Source organism: Phacochoerus africanus, chromosome 5 (assembly GCF_016906955.1).
Source record: "Phacochoerus africanus isolate WHEZ1 chromosome 5, ROS_Pafr_v1, whole genome shotgun sequence".
Lineage (NCBI taxonomy): Eukaryota > Metazoa > Chordata > Mammalia > Artiodactyla > Suidae > Phacochoerus > Phacochoerus africanus.
In genome coordinates, this window is record NC_062548.1 from 23,260,200 (window position 1) to 23,272,770 (window position 12,571).

The window sequence follows — 12,571 nt, forward strand, 5'->3', positions numbered from 1 at the left end:
GTGAGCTGTGGTGTAGGTTGCAGACGCAGCTCGGATCCCGCGTTGCTGTGGCTCTGGCGTAGGCCGGCGGCTGTAGCTCCGATTTGACCCCTAGCCTGGGAATCTCCATATGCCGCGGGAGCGGCCCAAAGAAATAGCAAAAAGACCAAAAAAAAAGTTTATCTGCACTCTAGAATAAAAGTAATTGATAGCAGATGTGAATGAAGAAAGTTTTTCTCTGAAAATAGTGCAATAGTTGTTTCAGTGGGAAAATACAATATCAACTGATTGCAGGATTAATATAATATCTGCCAAGCACCATAATACATAATGAATCCAAAACAAAAGCAACTCTTTTAGAAATGCTATCTGGAATAAATGTTCCAGGATCATCTAAGTAGGTAATGTGGCCAGATGTGTGAGGCACTTAGGTCCCATTGATCTCTATGACTTCTCTGTTTCTTAAGTCACTATACAGCACACAGTCAACACTGAGTGACAGTATGAAGTAAAGCACATCACAGCCTTTTGCTCGCACACATTCAAAGGATTTTCTCATAAGATCCATAGTGTAACCACAAAACATCCTGATGTATTCACCCTTTGGACCTGATATCACAAAGTCAACACCACCCATCACCACTGCCTAGTCATGAGATTCCTATTCAGTCATTGCTCCACAATGCTGCTAATCCTCACCTTCTTACAATGTGGAATTGCTTTGGTCAAAGGAAGAAAATTCATAGGCTTACATTTTTTTTCAATGCTTTTACCAGGCATGTATCTTGATCTTCTCTAAATTACAGACACTCTCCACCACATTACTTTCATCTGTGCATTAGATGAATCCAGTGGTAGAGTAAATAGGAACATTTGAACATAGCCTAAGGAAGGCCAAGAAAAACCCAAGATAATGTACTAGAAACAACATGGTTCTCAACATCAAATATACTTGCCCTTTTGCAAGTCATTTAGTGTTTCCAAATATCATTTGGTATATCTGTGAGATAGACGTGATTTTTGTTTTTTTTTTTGTAAAATCTATTATAGGAGATCTACTAGGCCAAAGCTACTGCACAGTAACTCTTTGACAAATGTTAATTCTCTGGCTTCTTTCCTCTCTACTCCACTGCCACTGCTGTGTCCTGCCAGGTGCTGAGTATAAAAGGAAGACTACTGGAGGATGTTGGGGGAAGTTAAGGCAAATAGGCATTTGGGTTTTGGAGGGTTTTTGGTTTTAGTTTTTGTAAAATCCTTAAAGCCTTTCTAATTATATACAGAGTTGAAGATATGAATCTGCAAGTTATTAGTAACCTCTGGGAAAATTTACTTCTTTCCTGAATATAAAAACACTAAAAATTGGTGGTGGGGAGATAAACTTTACTGTATTTTAAAAGTTTGGTGCTTAAATAGTTTGAGATTTTATAAACTTTGTCTTCAGTGTCTATGACATATTTTTCACTTGAGAAAAATGATCATGACCCATTACTTAGATAAACAAAGGAAAATAATGAGAGGACTATGCTTCCAAATACGGATAACATTTTAGAGAAGCTTCTTAACTAACAGAGAAAATTCTGTAAATCACTCCTTATTATGCTGAAACAAGAGATGTAGGATGAAAGGATAGGAACAATTTAGATTAGTGGGATTAATATCACTTAATTTCTATCAGCATGAGCTATCATTTTTTCATTTAGAATTAGAGTTTGACCCAAGATTGTTTGCTTCACCATGTATAATAACACCCTTTATTTAAAGGAATACATTCCAGCATTTAAAGTTTAGAAATTTTACATCTTTATTAATTCTGAAAAATTAATGTTTATATCATAAAATTCATAATTGTTATATTTTCTTTTTCAAACTAATCTTGTAAAATTATTTCATAGAACTCTAATATATGTTATTAATAGATCATATATATGTAAATGCATTGAGAAACTCATTTAATCGGATGAGCATTTTACTAAAATGACAGTAAAATGTATTTTGAGCTACCTAATCACTTTCAGGAAGTGAACATTGTGTTTGGTAAATCAATACAACAATTTATTGGGCAAAGGATACAAACCGCCAGTCACAAGGTGAATTAATTTTTGAGAATCTAATGTATGGTATGATGTCTACACAGTTGACCTTGAACAACACAGGTTTGAACTGTGCAGATCCACTTACTTATACATGGATATTTTTCAGTAGCGAACACCACAGTGCTGCATGGCCATGAGTGTTCAAGTCTCAGGATGTGAGAGAATCCTGGACACAGAGAGCTAAATGTAAGTTCCACTTCATTTTTCAAAGGTCACCTGTAGGTAGCACCACCATATTGTCTACTTGAAAGCTGCCAAGAGAGTATGTCTTACAAGTCCTCACTATGGCAGGGGAAGAAAAGGTAACCTTGTGTAGTGATCAGCGCAGTAACTAACCTTATCATGGTAATCATTTTGCAGTGCGCACATATGTCAAATCACCACAGTGTACATCTTAAACTTACACAATGTTATGTGACAATTAAGTCTCGATAAATGTGGGGAACAATGAAGAGAATTTGACACATGGAAAAATGTGTGTAGACAATTGTGCAAACATTCTAAAAGAGATTGGGCAAAAATGTTGAATGATGATGTGATTCCACTCACCATTTGATAACAGTTAGCAGACTGTGTGGAAGAAATTGTACTTGGAGCAAGATAGAAAGGGTCGTTTTGACTATAAGTGGAAAACAAAGAGTAATAGCCAAAAGGGCAGTTAAGAACTCACTGCACTCTCACCATAGAACAATTGATTTTCTACTTTTATGGATCAGATGGGCTTGTTCAATATTAAAGAATATATTTGGTGAGATACAGAGTACAAAGAATGAAGAAATTCAGAGTTCCTATCATGACACAGGGAGGTCACATCATGGTGCAGCAGAAACTAATCCACCTGGGAACCATGAGGTTGCAGGTTTGATCCCTGGCATCACTCAGTGGGTTAAAGATCCAGCATTGCTGTGAGCTTGTGGTGTAGGTTGCAGACACGGCTCAGTTCTGGCATGGCTGTGGCTGTGGTGTAGGCCAGTGGCTACAGCTCCAATTTGACCTCTAGTCTGGGAACCTCCATATGCTGTGGGTATGGCCCTGAAAAAAAAAGCAATAAATAAATAAATAAATAAATAAATAGATAAATAAATAGATAAATAAATAAATTCTACATATTGATGAAAAATATAAAAGTAACTGGTAAAACTCATGAATAGTCAATTTATCAAAGTAGGGCTCATCTCATGAAGATATATTGTCAAGGAAATGCAAACTAAGTTATATATAAAATAATGTCTTTGAGCCAATTCAGCAAACATTGATATCTGATCATATCAAAAATGTTGATGTGTGATCTTTTCCCCTAAGTTCTTAAAGCAAAGGGAATGTGTTAACTGACAAGAATAACAACTTAATAATGAATTTGAAGTCCTTTATTAAGGGAAAAGTAATCCATGGATTGGGAAGGGGGTTGGGGGAGGAGTACCATGCCTCACAAGCGGGGGATGGAACTTTCTTCCTGGGGATTTTAGGTGAGAGTGAGTTTCCTAGAGCCTTACAAAAGGCAATGTGGAAACAGGGCATGATTGGCTAGGAGGTGGGGATTTCCTGATAGGCTGGAAGGTCCTATTTTCTCAGGTGAGGGAAGCTAGCTGATGCTGAATTGGAGGGTTGTGACAAGTATTAGATTTCCTTGACAGTGAAGTTTTCTATAAGCATAGGTTGACTTAAGTTTAGATTTGTAATGCGGGCTGGGCCTCAGGGTGGCCTTCGCTGTGTGGGCCTCGATATGTGAATTAACTTTATCATGGGTGTTCTTGTTAAAGGTGAATGGGGGATTTTTTGGCAGGTTGGGGGTGCAATTAGAATCACTTTAAAGTCCTACTAAATCCTAATTTAATATCTTTGGAGCAAAATATTCTTAAAGAATTTATCAAAATCTTAATGTGACATATCATTGAATATCTTCTTATGTTCAAGTATAATCAAAGTGACCTTGTTCTAACTATACAGGCATAATCTAGTCTCATGAAGTCATAGTACTAAGACTTTTCAGTGCCTGTGATATGAAAGAATGGGTTATGCTGTAGTACTCACAAAAATATATAATGCCAGATAAAATGTAACAAAAATGTCTGTTAAAAAGATGCCTGGGGTTACAAAAGAAAAGGAAATTCCCATATTTCAGAAGACAATAAATTGCTGAAAACTGTAGCTTTGACTCATGAGCTAGCATTTCTGCAGCTGTGCTGGGGATTATTGGATCCACTTAGTCCTTGGGCTTCACGTCCACACAGGACTGGGACAGAGGCTTGGAGACTCAGTGGAGAATTGAATACAGTGCCCAAACATCATTCCAGAATGAGGGAAAATAAAATCCTGCAGTTCATAATAACCATAGTTAGCATCGACAAAGGTATTGAAGGATATTCTTCATAAAAAAATGTAGGAGTGGAAGGCAATTAGTAATGATGAGGGGGGAAAGGGGCACTTAATGGTGACAAAAGTCAATAATGAGTTCCCATTGTGGCTCAGTGGAAACGAACCTGACTAGTATCCAGGAGGATGTGGGCTCAATCCCTGGCCTCCCTCAGTGGCTAAGAATCCAGCTTTGCTGTGAGCTGTGGTGTAGGTCACAGACACAGCTTGGATGCAAGTTCAATCCCTGGCCTTGCTCAGTGAGTTAAGGATCTGGCATTGCCATGAGCTGTGGTATAGGTTGCAGATGTAGCTCTGATCTTGCATTGCTGTGGCATAGGCTGGCAGCTACAGCTCTGATTAGACCCCTGGCCTGGGAACTTCCATATGCCACAGGTGTGTCCCTAAAAAGACAAAAAGACCAAAAACAAACAAACACTTGATGATGAGGGTGACAGCACTAAAAGAGAAAATTTCCAGGCACAAGAACCTCCTCTGTCTACATCACATTGGACCTGTAGGTCACTGAAACATGCAGTGGCAGTGAGCAAAAGCCTCTGATCCCCAAATTACCCTGAATGCCCCTTACTGGCAAAAATAGATAAAATTTGCCCTCACAGAGCTTACATGGCATAGAAAAGAGAAAGAAAATGAATTATATGCATAAAAAATAAGTATATAATATTGTTATAAGGCTATAAGAATTATAACATTAGGCCAGGGTCAGGTACACTGAGAGTGGTAAGAGTAAGGCTTGAAATTCCAAGTGAGGTTTTCAAGACATTACTCTAGGTGAAGTTAGCATTGAGGAAAATCTTAAAGTCACTGAAGGAGTTAAACATTGCATGTCTGGGGAAAAAAATTGTTCCATGAAGAAGAAAAATAAGTAAAAATGCACTAAGGTTAGAGTGTATCTAGCTTGGTCAAGGAAGAGCAAAGAGGCCAATGAGCCTGGAGCAAAGTTAGCAAAAGAGAGAAAAAAGACATATAGGGTCAGAGAGTTAATGGAATCAGGCAAGTGGGGCCAGACCTTGGTCATGATTTTGGTTTTGACTTAGCATAGAAAAGAGAACTCTCTGGAGGGTTCTAAGAAGGAAAAGTGACTTATCTTGTACTTTAAAGGGATCAGTCCAGCTTCTGTGTAATAATAGATAAGGCATGTTTGAGGATGAGGGTGGTCTGGGAGAGTTCAAGTTAGGATTTTATCACAGGAAACCAGGTGAGACATGATGATAGCTTAGGCCTGCTGATAAAAGATGATAAGGATGATAAAAAGACAAATAATTTATCCTTCTTGTATATTTTCTCATGAGCAAAAAAAAAAAATTATGAAGTGATGATAATGGAACAATGACCTCTAAATACTTAAATATAACTACCATTCTAGAATTCTCTACTAAGATAAATTATCTTTCAAAATTAAGGTCAAATTATAATGGGTTTATAATATAAGCAAGAGCTTATACGCAAGAGCTGAGAAATTTTATTAATAGTAGACTTTCACTAAAGGAATTTCTAAAGAATGGACTTCGCATGGAAAGAAACTTACCCTAAAGGTTTCAGTGGCAAATCTTTTAAAAAGAAATAACAGACCCAAAATGGAGCTAGTTGTGATGAGCCCCACATCAGCATACCAAGACTTAATACCTATGAGTTCCAGCCTCTCCCAGGAATGTCATCTTTTACCAGTTATTCTGGAATTACCTGGTTAGCTCTACTGAGGTAATCTGCCCAGTAGAACCACCATCCCCAAAAGAAGGTGATCCTGTCTGAAACAATCTGCTCTTTGTTAGAAACTTTTCTCATGTGGTGTAGGCTGGTAGCTATAGCTCTGATTCAACAGCTAGCCGGGGGACTTCCATATGCCCTTTTTAGGTGTGGCTTCTGCCTGTAAAATCCTTCCATTTTGTACAGCTCCTCAGACCTCCTTTCTGCTTGCCAGACAGAATGCTACTCAATTCATGAATCACTGAATGCAGCCAGTTAGATCTTTCAGTCAGTTGGATTAGGTTTTGTTTTGTTTTTATTTTTTCTTTTTACAGCTACACCTGCAGCATATGGAAGCTCCTGGGCTAGGGGTCATATTGGAGCTGCAGCTCTGGCCTGTGTCACAGCCACAACAACACCAGATCCAAGCCACATTTGCAACCTACACCACAGTAACACTGGATCCTTTACCCACTGGAGGAGGCCAGGGATCATACCTGTATCCTTACAAACAATGTCGGGTTCTTAACCTGCCAAGCTCGAACAGGAACTCCTGAATTATCTTTTTTGTTGTTGTTGTCTTTTTGCCTTTTCTAGGGTCACTCCCGCAGCATATGAAGGAGGTTCCCATGCTAGGGGTTGAATTGGAACTGTAGCCACTGGCCTACACCACAGCCACAGCAATGCAGGATCTGAGCCAAGTCTTTGATCTACATCACAGCTCATAGCAACACTGGACCCTTAACCCACTGAGCAAGGCCAGGGATGGAACCCACAACCTCATGGTACCTAGTTGGATTCATTAACCACTGAGCCATGTCAGGAACTCCCTGAATTATCTTTTTTAACACAATAATTAATGTTGAAGGAATTCACATCATGGCTCAGTGGTGAATGAATCCAACTAGGAACCATGAGATTGTGGGTTCCATCCCTGGCCTTGCTCAGTGGGTTAAGGATCCAGCATTGCCATGAGCTGTGGTGTATGTTTCAGACATGGCTTGGGTCCCATATTGCTGTGGCTGTGGTGAAGGCCAGCAGCCTGGGAACCTCCATATGCCATGGGTGTGGCCCTAGAAAAAGACAAAAAGACAAAAAAAGAATTAATGTTGAAAAAATGTAATCATGTTGATAAGCCAGAGCTATTTTGTGTAAATGAAAAGATAACATTTTTATACCTAATGCTGAAATTTATCAATTACTGAAGAACTAAAGTTAAAAAAAATCAGGATAGTATGAAATTAAAGAATTCTGGATTTATTGTATAATTAGGAAGATAATACTTAACATTTTAACATGTAGATAAAAATACAATATACATAATATCTACAGTAGTATTGCAGAATGGGATTATAGTAGTATATAAGTGAAATCAATCCAAAATTAGCATGACACAGTAAAACACACACAAAAATACGCATGTCTAAGTACATGAACATACATGCTGACCAACAAAAGAAATGTTGAAAATTAGATGAATGGAATCTAAACATGAAATAAATATGATTGTAGGAATGAATAAATGCATATGAAATCATATGTGCAAAAGGAATAAATTATCCAAGGTAAAAGTATTCTTAATTTAAAAATAACATTATATACTTTTTTGCAAGGAGATAAGTTTTAGGATATATGTGTGTGTGTATATATGTATACACACACATATCTATATATGTACATATATATATATTTGGAACTTGAAATTGAAAAAGGATAAAATTATAAGACAGCAAGATATATTATTGATGTATTAGTGTTCATACCAAACAATAATAATAGAATTAAATCCATCAATCACATTGGTAAGAATGGCTATCATCAAAATGTTTATAAATAATATATGTTGGGGAGAGTGAGGATAAAAGCGAACTCTCCTACACTGTTGGTGGGGATGTAAATTGGTGTAGCCACGACAGAGGATAATGTGTAGGTTCCTCAAAAAACTAAAACTAGGAGTTCTTGTCATGGTGCAGCAGAAACAAATCTGACTAGGAACCTCTGAGGTGGAGGATTTGATCCCTAGCCTTGCTCAGTGGGTTAAGGAACTGGCATTGCTGTGATCTGTGGCATAGGTCTCAGACACGGCTCGAATCTGCCATTTCAATGGCTGTGGCATAGGCCAGCAGCTACAGCTCTGATTCGATCCCTAGCCTGGGAATCTCCATATACTGCAGGTGCAGCCCTAAAGATAACCCAAAAGGACAAAAAATTAAAAAATAACCTGAAATAGAATTACTGTCTGACTCAACAGTCTCATTCCTGGGCATGTATCTGGAGAAAACTTAAATTTGGAAAGATACATGCACGGCAATGTTCACAGCAGCACTGCTTACAACATGGAAGCAATTTAAATGTCCATCAGCAGAGGAATGAATAAAGTGGAGTACACATATACAATGGAATATTACTCAGCCATAAACAAAGAATGGAATAATGCCATCTGCAGCAACATTGGTGGACCTAGAGATTATTACACTAAGTGAAGGTAGACAAAGACAAACATCATATGATATAGATTGTATGTGGTATCTAAAAAATGATACAAATGAACTTATTTACAAAACAGACCCACAGGCATAAAAAACAAATTTATGGTTACCAAAGGGGAAAGGGTAGGGAGAGATAAGTTAGGAATTTGGGATTAGCAGATACACACTACTGTATATAAAATAGATAACTATCAAGGTCCTACTGTACAAGGTCCTCTCTCTCTTTATATATGTAGAGGACCTAGTACAGTATGTGTGTGTGTGTGTGCATTAATATGTACATTAAACTGAATTATTTTGCTTATACTAGAAACTTATACTAATTGTACATCATCTACATTTCCATTAAAAGAAAGTCATCAGGATGATAAAAATTATAAATATGCATGCAACTAATAATAGCATCACATATATATAAATGTGACACTGTAGAAATGCTAAGAAAAAAATCATAATTCCAAGCCAGGGACATTAAGAAGATGTTAAAAATTTAATAAAGATATATAAGATTTACACTAAACAAAAACTTGATATAATGAATATAAATACAACCTGACACCAAACACATGTAGAAAGTATAACATTTTCAAGCAAACATACCATAGTCATAAAAATTAATCAGCTACAAGGCAATAAATTAAGTCTTACTGTATTCTCAGAATCAGTACCCTAAGAGCACCTTCTTGACCAGAATGCAATTTTGATATTCAGTATAAAAAATATAAAGTTGATATTCAATAGAAAGACATTACTCAGGAACAACCACAACACAAAATTAGCGGGAGTAAATTCACTCTTTTAAGTGACCTTTACATAAAAGAAGAAATAGTAATTAAAATTGAAAATAATATGACTGAATGGTAATGAATATACTGCAGAGTTAAAATTTTCGTTAAAGCTAAAGTAGTACTATGTGTAAATATATATGTATATATTTTTAATTTAAAGAAAGATAAAAAAATCAGTTTGGCACTTAAATAAGTTAGAATAACAGAAAACACTAAATAAAATCAATGTAAGAAAAATATTAACTATAAAAGCAGAAAATAGTAAATACAACATAAAAAATCAGTAAGCAAAATTTCATTCTTTAGAAAGCCTAATCAGATGTACAAGCAATTAGAAAGTGTAAAAAAAATTAGAAAGTGTAAAGAGCAATAAGCTATGTTAGGAATGAAAAAGAAAACACCATGGCCTAATTGTTGCAGAGATAATATAATGTTGCAAACAGCATTATGCAATGATTAGAATAATAACTGAATTTCTTGATAATAACAATAATAATAATAATACCTATACAGGGCAGAATAGAAAATCTAAATAGTCTATAACAAATAAATTGAAATAATAGTTTTCTTTTGCCTCTTTTTTTTTTTTTTCAGAGCCACTCCTGCAGTGTATGGAAGTTTCCAGGCTCGGGGTGGAATTAGAACTATGGCTCTAGGCCGATGCCACAGCCACAGCAACGTGGGATCTGAGTCATATCTGCAACTTATACCACAGCTCGTGGTAATGCTGAATCCTTAGCCCATTAAGCAAGGTCAGGAATCAAACCCACATCTTCATGGATACTAGTTGGGTTCATAACCTATTGAGCCACAATGGGAACTCCAGAAATAATAGTATTTTATATATAAAGAAAACACAAACCACCTAATTTTATTAGGAAAACCACCTAGTTTTATTAGGAAATTATAGTATTTATTCAAGGAACACATATTGCTAAGATTATTCAGACATTTATGCTCAGTATTATTCCAATGAAATATTAATAGCAGATAAATATATGAAAAATAAAGGTTAATCATCAATATAACAAATTTTTAAACAAAGTATTATTAGCAAATTGAATGCAATAGTGTCCAAGAGTTTGTTATGCATATGTCTCTATACTAAAAATGCAAATTAGTTCAACTTTAGAAAATAAGATTATCTATTTATAAATACAATACAGTAAAGGAAGAAAACTATTATGTGATGAGTAGGATGAGGAAGAACAAACTCTCCTTTAGTGCTGATGGGAATGTGGATTGATACAGATACTTTACAAAACAGTTTGATGTTACACAGTGTACTGCATATTCCTTATGTTACAACCATTCTACTTCCATGAATACACCCTTACACACATGTACAAGGAAGAATTTTTATACTGGCAATGTTTGTAAAAATCAAAAATTTGGAAGTTAACCAAATACCATCACAAAAAATGAATACATTGTGGGATATGACAAAGTAATGAAATCAGATGAACTATAGTAATTTAAAACAGTACATGATTTCCCACTGTGGTGCAGAGAGTTAAGAATCCAATGGCAGGATTGGCAGGTGACATGTTCCGGGCACCAGAGACCGAGGGTGGCCAGGCTGGTTCCAGGGCCATGAAGCCCCCGGGAGAAGACTCAAGCAGTCTGTTTGGAATTCCAGAAGAAGCTGTCCCTTCAAGCATCTAACATTTTTGGACCAACTGATAGGATGGCATCTAACATTTTTGGACCAACTGAAGAGCCTCAGAATGTACCTAAAAGGATCAATCCCCTGGGGGCAAAGGAAGTGGTATCTTTGACAAATCAATGCCTGTGCAGACTGGACAGCATCTGAACCCCCCTGGCGGGAAGACCAGTGACATTTTGGGTCCCCATCACTGCTGCCTCGCCCCTGGCACACCCAAACAAGGCCAAGGACCACGTGCTCCTGCGTGAGGGGGAGGAGCCCGCCCCTGACCTCAAAGCCTCAGCGAGTGCCTCACCCAGACCGCCCAGACAGGAGCCGGCAAGCAAGGTGGCCCAAGGGAGGTGGCCCAAGGGAGGTGGCCTGGTGGACAGCCATGAGCCCAGGCTGGGCCCACGGTTGCACTCTCAGAACAAAGTCCTGAACCTGCCCAGGGGCAAGTCCAGTATCTCCTTGTACTGAGGCACTGCCACATCCCTCACTGCCAGACAAGCCTGGGAGATAGGATTTTAGATAGTTTCTTTCAGCCCAAAGGAGCGGGGTGGGGAGAGGGTCTGTGGGGGGCCTGCAGCCTGGCTCCACAGTTGTCCTGAGGCCTTGGGCTTCCAGACACCCGGGGACACAGTGCCCATGGGAGAGGCCCCTCTGGTGGCCCAGGGAGTGGGGTCTTCTCATCTTTGGTGTGTAGTCTCATTGGGCATCCAGGAGTCACTGACACGGTTGCAGTTAGAATCTTTGGGAGGAAAAGGCAACCCCTGGTCGGTTCATGTGGGACGGAGGGGCCAGCGTGGACACCCTCAGTCTGGGGGGGTCTCTGTGGAGACCCTCGAATCCCTGGGCTGTGACCTCTGGGCTCACGGCCTCCACGCCCAGGACCTCAGTTTCTCTCTTGAGTTCCACACATTTTCTTGAAATACCTTGATTGCTTTTCCTCCGTGCCGGTGAGCAGAACACCAGAACACTGTTCTCAGTCTTAGGCTTGATGGAAAGATTCTGTAGCTGGGTCTTCCGAGGGGCCCCACATTGCCATGTCAAACCCTGGCCACATCTTACCTGAGAATCGCCACCTGTCATCCATCAGAGACTGGTTTCGGACTCTTGCCAGGTGGTTTTGCTTGTGAATTGTCCCCTTCTTTCTCATCGACCTTGGGCCTACGCCTTGCTCCCCACCAGTGCTGTGGATGCTCTCCCACCAGCTCCACTGCTTGTCTGCAAGGCCACTCAGCTCAGCAGGCCTTTAAGTCACTGACATACATCCAGGTAATGGGGTTATTTACGTCCTTGCTCTGTCTTCTTTATAGTCCCGTTGACAGAGATCCTCAAGAACCTTGGGTTCTTGGTTTTCAATTTGATCCTTGAGAACCTTGGGTTCTTTGGTTCAAATTCTTGACTCACGTCTAAAAAGCTGTTCTAAAGCAGCAGCTTTACATAAGTGACTATTGACGCCAGTCTGTGTGCGATGCCTTTCTAGACATGAGCCCACCACTCACATCCAGCACA

General features: G+C 38.6%; 1 protein-coding gene and 1 pseudogene across 5 annotated transcripts in view; both read left to right on the forward strand.

The window, feature by feature from the left end:
* Positions 1-12,571, forward strand: part of LOC125127362 (uncharacterized) — a 148,260-nt gene that overhangs the window by 62,580 nt on the left and 73,109 nt on the right. The window lies entirely within an intron of this gene.
* On the forward strand, positions 10,826-11,533 carry LOC125127363 (jupiter microtubule associated homolog 2-like; annotated as a pseudogene).